The sequence below is a fragment of the Arachis ipaensis genome, chromosome B06 (assembly GCF_000816755.2).
Source record: "Arachis ipaensis cultivar K30076 chromosome B06, Araip1.1, whole genome shotgun sequence".
Taxonomy (NCBI): domain Eukaryota; kingdom Viridiplantae; phylum Streptophyta; class Magnoliopsida; order Fabales; family Fabaceae; genus Arachis; species Arachis ipaensis.
Genome location: NC_029790.2, coordinates 38,105,691 through 38,114,605, shown reverse-complemented (window position 1 = coordinate 38,114,605; position 8,915 = coordinate 38,105,691). Strand labels below are relative to the sequence as shown.

General features: G+C 38.5%; 1 pseudogene; it reads left to right on the top strand.

Moving 5' to 3' along the window:
- Positions 2,034 to 8,915, top strand: part of LOC107646785 — a 43,870-nt pseudogene continuing 36,988 nt past the window's right edge.

Below are 8,915 nucleotides of genomic sequence, written 5' to 3'. Positions count from 1 at the left end.
GCAAAAGTCTAATTCAAAGACAGAGAAAGCACTACAGATGCTGCATGGATCTGACCTTCTTGCACTCGAAAGAACGTTTTTTGAGCTACAGATGTTCAAATGGAGTGTTCTCAATGGCTATGGAAAGCTGACTTCTATAGCTTTCCAGTAATGTATAATAGTCCATACTTTGCATCAGAATATAAGGCACAAAACTGGCATCCAACACTAGCCTCCTGCCCCATTCCAAGGGTCCAGCGCCCAAAGGAGGAGACCAGCATCCAAACGCCCAAAGAGGACCTCCTAACCAGTGTTTAATGCCCTAGAGGCCTCCTAGCATGTGGATCTCAATCAAGATCAGCCTAAACACTCACCAAGTGGGTCCCAGAAGTGGATCTTAGCACTAAAAAGACTATTTTACCCTTCTTATGTAATTCTTAGTCATTTGTTAGTATTTAAAGACTTTTACACCTCTCATTCAAAGGGGAGGCACACCATATTTTGTTTATCATTGTATTTTCCATCAGTATGAGTTTCTAAACCTCCTAGGTTGAGGGGAGGAGCCTTGCTGAGTTTTATGGATTAATAAAAGTATTACTATTTCTCTTTAATCTGTATTTGATTCTCTATTCTAAGACGTATCTTCATTCTTTGTCAATATGAATGTGTTGAACTAACATAAGGTTATCACATTCTACATGGGTTCAGAGTGAGTCTTTCATCGGACAATGATGAACCATCAGCTTGATTATACATCTCTTAGATCGCTAATGCACGACTTCGTTGGGGACTTCTCAAGACACCAGTTCAGCCGAAGTATGGGGAGATTAGGGTCTCTGTGGTAGAGGCTAGAACCAAAGGCACAACATCCTCTGATCCGAAAGATTCGACCTTGTCTGTGGCATTTTGAGTAGGATCACCAAGAAGAATGAACTGCAGGAGCTTTACCCTCAATTAGAATGGATCCGCACTAACCCTGGGGTTCATCCGCAATTGAAGAAGACAGTAATACCAGAGTTAATCCAGAAAGACAAAGTATCTTCAATCCTTAACCACCTTCTTATCATAGTTTACACGACTTTTAAGTTCTGTTACCCTTTTTCTTTATTTACTTTTATGCAATTAAAAATAACATACCAACATCTCCTATCCGCCTGACGAAGACCTGCAAGATAACCATAGCTTGCTTCAAACCACAATCCTCGTGGGATCGACCCTGACTCACTCAGGTATTACTTGGACGACCCAGTACACTTGCTGGTTTAGTTGTACGAAGTGTGAGAATTCGTGCACTAGCATGACTGATATTTTAACCTTTTCTCAACTCATTCTTGCAAAATGCATAGAAGTATATAATCCTATATTAAGTCAACAGTGAATATGGCTTTCCTGTTTCTTTGTATGTTTCAGATCTACACATTTTCTATACTTTTCGATTGATTCAATCTTCTTTTTCCAATTTTTATTTTACTTTATTTCATCCTCTTCAATTAAGATTTCTCTTCTCCTAGAACATTCCTTCAACCATCATTGAATTTTTTGTGTGTGTGCTTATGTGATGGTTGTAGCTGAAGCATGTGATGGTTGAGCTTCTCTGGGATTCATCTATTTATTTGCTAAGGGGATCTATTTTGAGCTTATATTCCTGATCTATTTGTATAATGTGCTTATTTCACCCCGAACCATACCATATTAGGAGGAATTGGATTATTATGTAAATCTCTGCAACAAGGAATTTTATAACAATTAGCAATATTAACAACACAAGGCAGACATAAAGAATATGTACTATAAAAATTAGAATGCCTAATCACTATTTGTTTTACCACACCATTTTATTTTAATAAAATAATTTTATTATTTTATTCTTTTGTTGTGACATAGACTCATAGCTGACAGTTGTCCTGATGCCAACCACTATCTAATAAAGAGAATTACTATGCTTGTCAAGCATTGACCCAATAATGGATGCACTATTATTTTGAAGAGGATATATATTTCATCTTTAACGATAAGTAGTCTTAAAAGTATAGACAGGCATATGCAAACATAAAATGGTTGCAATCTTAGCTTCTTATACTATCACGCCAAAAGAGGAAACTACCAAGGGTCTTCTATGGTTATCAGACAATGACCAACTCTGGTGTGTTAGAGTCATACACCCTTACACTACATTTACAAGGCAAAGCACAACAACCTAGATGTTGTACAGGACTTCGCTGGTACAGGTTTTAAGATGGATCAGGGACTCGCTGGTCGAAGTGGTGATGGGATCGGATCTCTGGAGCGGCGAGGAGTGGTACTTGTAAAGACACTCCAACGCTCAAGTCAGAATGGACCTGAGAAGTGTAGGTGAAGGTTAGAAATGTGTAACATACCTAAAGGAACCTCTGGCTCCCTATAAATAGTTTATATTGTTACCTTATCTTATCTTGTTGGCTAAGATAAGGCAAGTATTTAAGTTTGAATGTTGCTTAGAGATTCGGGGTTGGCCAGTTTGGGCTGCAAAAATGCCCAGGCTCGGGAGATCGGGTCACTATTTGACCGCTTGGGAACCTAGAGCCCAGGTTCGGAATAGTTGCCCCTGGAGCAAGAGAGTATGCTTGCTTAATCTTGTCGTGGGGTGAGTTCATCATTCCATTGATGGATGAGAATTATGTCGGTTTAGAATCCCTCAATAGAAATAGAATTGTTTCGTTGCAAGTATAGTCCAAACCGACAATTAACCCTCTCAATCAAAGTTTAAAATACAAGATTGTCACAATCCAAAACAAATAGAAACTGGGAGTTTTAAATCCCGGGTCATTTTTCCTCGGACTAGCAATTGAGTGCAAACTTTTGGTTGTAAAATTGGAGGTTGTCAATCATATAACGGAAATTAAAAGAACTAGAAATCAAATTGAGTAAAATAAGAAAATAGCAAGAACTAAAGATAGCAACAAGCAAAAACTAGTGAAGATATGATTTAGTGCATAAAAGGGCCTTGACTTGGGAATGAGAATTAAGGAATCCTATCCTTGTCATAACCACAATTATGGCAATTATGATGAGTTAATCTCACTTCGTCAACCCCTAACATCGAGGAGTAAGTCAAGCAAGCATAATTGACCTTAATCCACAAGTGCTAGCTAACTTACTAATTAACTTAGTAAAAAGCTAGCGTTAGTGGAAACAAGAGTCAACTAACAACCCAAGAACTACCACTAAATGTCAGACATTATAATTCTAGTATCCTAGGAACTCATTTTCCAAGCCAAGGTATGAAAATCTACTCAAAATGTCTAAGTGGCATTTTCACAAACACTTGGTGGGCATAAAAGCAAAACATAGGAAATTACAAAGAAAAATGAAAACTATAACCAAACTATGCACAAATTCAACAATAGAAACTCAATCAAGCATATATAAATATAAAACATCAAAATCATTAACAAGAAACTCAAGAAATCAAAGCTGGATATATTAACAAAGTAACTTGAACTAGAAGAAAATGTAGCAAGAGTACTGTAATTAAAGAGCAAATTAGAGATTACTTACAATGAAACAAGAAAAATCCAAGATCAAAACTGTAATTATAGAGTTCTACTATAAACCCTAATAAAACCCTAAGAGAGAATTGAAAGAACACTACTCTACACTATTCCTACTCCTAATGATGTTGTTCTCATGTGTGTAAAATGTATTCTCCTCTTTGATATGAAATGACCCCCCTTTGATATAGCACTCCAATTAGCTTCAGCACTTCCGAAATTGGGCCAAGAGGCCCGCAAAATCGTGAGCCACATGCTTCATTAATTGAGTCACGCACCCAGACGTGTGCGTACGCTCAGGAAGTTGTGCATACGCACACTTGAGTGTGTGCTTTTCCTTTGTTTTCTTCATGTGTTCTCTCCTTTTGCATGCTTTCTTCCACTTCTATCAAACTATTCTTGCCTAATTGACCTGAAATCACTTAATAAAACATATCACGATATCTATCGAATGGAATAAAAGTGGCTTTAAATTGATCAATTTAAGCACAAAAATGCATGTTTCACATTTAGGTGAAATTTAGAGAGAAAACTGATAAACTGCTATTTTACAGTTTATTTTGTATTGAATTGAGCAGATTTTATCCATTATTCTCACACTTATTCATATAATTTGCATGTTTTATATTTTCCTTCCTAATTTTGTGTTATGATTGAAAACATGCTTCTTTGACCTTAAATTTGCTAATTTTAATCTTCTCTTATTACCATTCGATGCCGTGATATATGTGTTCAGTGTTTTTAGGTTTTATAGGGCAGGAATGGCTTAGAGGACAAAAAGGAAGCATGCAAAAGTGGAAGGAACGCAAGAAAATGATGTTTTGAGAAGCTGGAATCGACGCGCACGCGTGGACTACGCGTACGCGTGACCAATGCAGCAGGCAAGCAACGCGTACGCGTGGATGACGCGTACGCATGACCAGGGTTTTGTCAAGCAACGCGTACGCATGGGTGACGCGTACGCGTGACAAAGTGTCATGTGCTGCAGATATCAGAAAATGCTGGGGGCGATTTCTGGGTTGTTTTTGGCCCAGTTCCAAGCCCGAAAACACAGATTAGAGGCTGTAGAGTGGGGGAATGAATCATTCACACTTCATTCACAAAATTTTAGGTTTAGATGTAGTTTCTAGAGAGAGAGAGGCTCTCTCCTCTCTCTAGGTTTAGGGTTTTAGTTTTAGTTCTTCTTAATTTCATAATTCTATCTTACTTTAATTTAGTTTCTATTCTACATTCTATTATTCTAGCATCTTAGTTTATCTTCTCTTGTTGATTTCTCTATTTTTCTCAATTTAGTTTGTAAACTCTTCATGTTAGATTCAATTTCGTTTTTAATACAATTTGAGGTATTTCATGTTTATTGCTTCTCTCTTCATTTGTTTTTATTGATTCCTTGCAATTATTAGTCTTAGATTTTACATTCCCTTGTCACTTTTCTATGCTTTTATTTTGTGCCTACCAAGTGTTTGATGAAATGCTTGGTTAGATTTTAAATTAGATTTTTGTATTCTTAGGTTGGATTGAGTATTTAGAGACTCTTGAGTTATCAAAAGTCTTTGTTGAATGGTAATTGAAAATTGCTAGTTGGCTTAAGCTTCACTAAATCTAGTCTTTGATTAGGACTTGTGAACTTAAGTTGATTTTGCTCACTTGACTTACCTTCATTGTTAGAGGTTAACTAAGTGAAAGCAAAAGGCAATTACCATCACAATTGATGATGATAATGAGGATAGGAATTCCAATTATCAATCCTTGCTAGGACTTTTCTTAGTTGTTATTTTATTTCCTTTTTATTTACATTACTTGTTCCTTATTCCAAAACCCAAAAATATGCTTTCCCATAACCAATAATAACTACACTTCCCTACAATTCCTTGAGAGACGACCCGAGGTTTAAATAATTCGGTTAATTTTATAGGGTTTGTATTTGTGACAAACAATTTAAATATTGATTGAGATTTAACTGTCGGTTTAGAACTATACTTGCAACGCGTTATTTTTGTGAAAATCTTTACCGACATTTTTCCTCCGTCAATTTTTGGCGCCGTTGCCGGGGAATTGCAAATGTGTTTCTTAGTATTGGTTATTGTGAATATTGTGAATAATTTTACTTTTTCGTTTCTTTGTTAGTTATTTCTAGTTTTAGGAGTTTATTTTCATTATTTCTTATTAGTTTTTGTTTTTATTTTCTTTTGTTACCATGAATTCTCACCCCTTTGGCTATGAGTTTTGTTACAATCATGTTGTAGGTAGTGGAGATTACAATGAAGGCTTGCATCAAGGATGGGACAATCAAAAATGGGAGAAACCACAAGGATTTGATCAACCCTCTTGGCAACAACCTCCTCCAACACACTATGAGCAAGAACCACCCTTTGATGGATACCAAGACAAAGGTTATGGTGGACCTCTTCGTGACAATCAACACCCACCACAATATACCTATGAACCCCCTCCTCAACATAGTTTTGAACCATCGTACTCACAAGCCCCATGTTACCAAACACCCCATATGACCCTAATCCTTACCCACTATACCAAGAGCCTTATGAGCCCTATCCACCTCAATTCCAACCCAATTACTCCCAAGAACCACCACCTCAATATACACCACCTCCAATGTATGCGAACTTTCAACCACAATATGATCCTAATTATGTTAGCCAAGCGGAACAAGAGCCACAGGATCATTTTAAGGAAGCAATGGATCAACTTCAATCAACCATCCATCAAATGGAGCGAGAGGAAAGCCGAAAAGTACACAAAACTCTCATGGATAACAAATCGCAACTTGAGAACAAGGGACTAGAGCGTGTTGTGCAACAAGTGGAAAAGATAGAGAGTGTTGAACCACCACATCCTTATCATGATGAACCACCCTCCTATTATGAACCCCTTCCCCCAACCGATGAGCCCTCATATCCACTCTAATCTCCAATGGATGACACTCTTGGTATTCTTCTTCAAGGACAAAGAGAGATATAAAGGGAGGTACTAGAATTCATGACTACCTTGACCGAGGTAGTAAACAATTTAGTCTCCCCACGTTTGGACACTCAAAGAACTCCCATGGCTACATGTGGAGAATCTAATGAAGAACGTAGCATGAAGGAGAGACTAGGAACTCCGGTGAAAAATGAAAAATGTGATTTTGTACTGAAACAATTGAAGGAAGCTATAATTGTTGAAGAGGAAGAAGTGGTTGAAGACTTAGGAGATGTTGAACCTCCAAAGGAATCTAGAGTGGTAGAGTATTCCTCCAAGAAGCTTGAGATAGATGTTGAGGAGGCTAGTGCACAACCTCCAAGGCATGTTCCCTATGAGGAATTGGACAGAATAGAACAAGAAACAAATCTCTTTGGTGATGAAGATCCTACATCACATCCTCCTAGTGATAAAATTACATCTGCAATTGAACCCCTGAGTTTGAAGAACCTTCTTCGAGCGAATCTGAAAGTGATGCTGAGGTAGACTTTTCTCAACCTCCAAATTATGACTTGAGTGACGGGGAAGAATCAGAAGAACTTGATAAGGGAGCAGTTGAAGTTGAAGAGGTGAAAGAATTCAAAGAAGAGCACAAGGGAGTGGAGCTTGCAAGATCATTAAAAACACCTCTCCCAAAACCATTACCATCCAACACAACATTCAAGTGGAGTAAGAGGGAGATGGTTTATGGTTGGAGTTGTCATGCAAGGTTCAATATGGTTGCATGCTCCAAGTTGAAGTGCAAGGATTGGTGTAGAGCTCGATTGAATGGGTCTAGGAAGTTATTTGGATGTCTCAGTGAGGATTCAGATCGCTTGCCACCCAGTTGAAAAAATGATGATCAACAAAAATACAGGTGTAAGAGCAAGGTTTGGGACCCCGGAATTCATTCCAACAATCAACACTCTTGGGGCCTTATCACTTGCTTTAACTTGCTTGAAGGTTTTGTGCACCTAGTTTGCGATCCCGGAGGCTATTGGAGTTACAAACATTGGTGGGGTGGTGCACGAATTGCGAATCACACTTTTCACAACTCGTTCCACTAACCAGCAAGTGCACTGGGTCGTCCAAGTAATACCTTACGTGAGTAAGGGTCGAATCTCACGGAGATTGTTGGTTTGAAGCAATCTATGGTTATCTTGTAATTCTTAGTCAGAAAGTAAATTATATTTATCAGTTGAATTGCGAATAAACAAGAGAGCATGGGTTAAAGGTTACTTGTTATGCAGTGATGGAGAATATGTTGGAGTTTTGGAGATGTTTTGTCTTCTGAATCTCTGCTTTCCTCTGTCTTCTGATTCACGCATGCATGTCCTCCTATGGCAAGCTGTGTGTTGGTGGATCACCGTTGTCAATGGCTACCATCCATCCTTCCAGTGAAAATGGTCTAGGTGCGCTGTCACCGCACGGCTAATCATCTGTAGGTTCTCGATCATACCGGAATAGGATTTGCCATCCTTTTGCGTCTGTCACTACGCCCAACACTCGCGAGTTTGAGGCTCGTCACAGTCATCCAATCCCAGAATCCTACTAGGAATACCACAGACAAGGTTTAGACTTTCCGGATTCTCAAGGATGCTACCAATGGATTCTAGCTTACACCACGGAGATTCCGATTAAGGAATCTAAGAGATACTCATTCAATCTAATGTAGAACGGAGGTGGTTGTCAGGCACACGTTCATAGGTTGAGAATGGTAATGAGTGTCACGGATCATCACATTCATCATAATGAGGCGCAAATGAATATCTTAGATAGGAACAAACATGATTGAATAGAAAACAGAAATACTGGCATTAACTCATCGAGGCACAGCAGAGCTCTTCACCCCCAACAATGGAGTTTAGAGACTTATGCCGTAAAATAAAAGTACAAAGTTCAGATCTAAAATGTCATGAGATACAAACTAAATCCTTAAAAGTTGTTTAAATACTAAACTAGTAACCTAGGTTTACAGAAAATGAGTAAACTATAACAGATAGTGCAGAAATCCACTTCTGGGGCCCACTTGGTGTGTGCTGGGGCTGAGACTAAAGCTTTCACGTGCCTGGGGCTGTTTTGGGCGTTCAACGCCAGCTTTGGATCCTTTTCTGGCGTTGAACTCCAACTTGCAACTTGTTTCTGGTGCTGGACGCCAGAATTGGGCAGAGAGCTAGCATTGAACGCCAGTTTACGTCATCTATCCGTAAGCAAAGTATAGACTATTATATATTGCTGGAAAGCCCTGGATGTCTAATTTCCAATGCAATTGGAAGCGCACCATTTGGAGTTCTGTAGCTCCAGAAAATCCACTTTGAGTGAAGGGAGGTCAGAATCCAACAGCATCAGCAGTCCTTTTTCAGCCTGAATAAGATTTTTGCTCAGCTCCCTCAATTTCAGCCAGAAAATACCTGAAATTACAGAAAAACACAAAAACTCATAGTA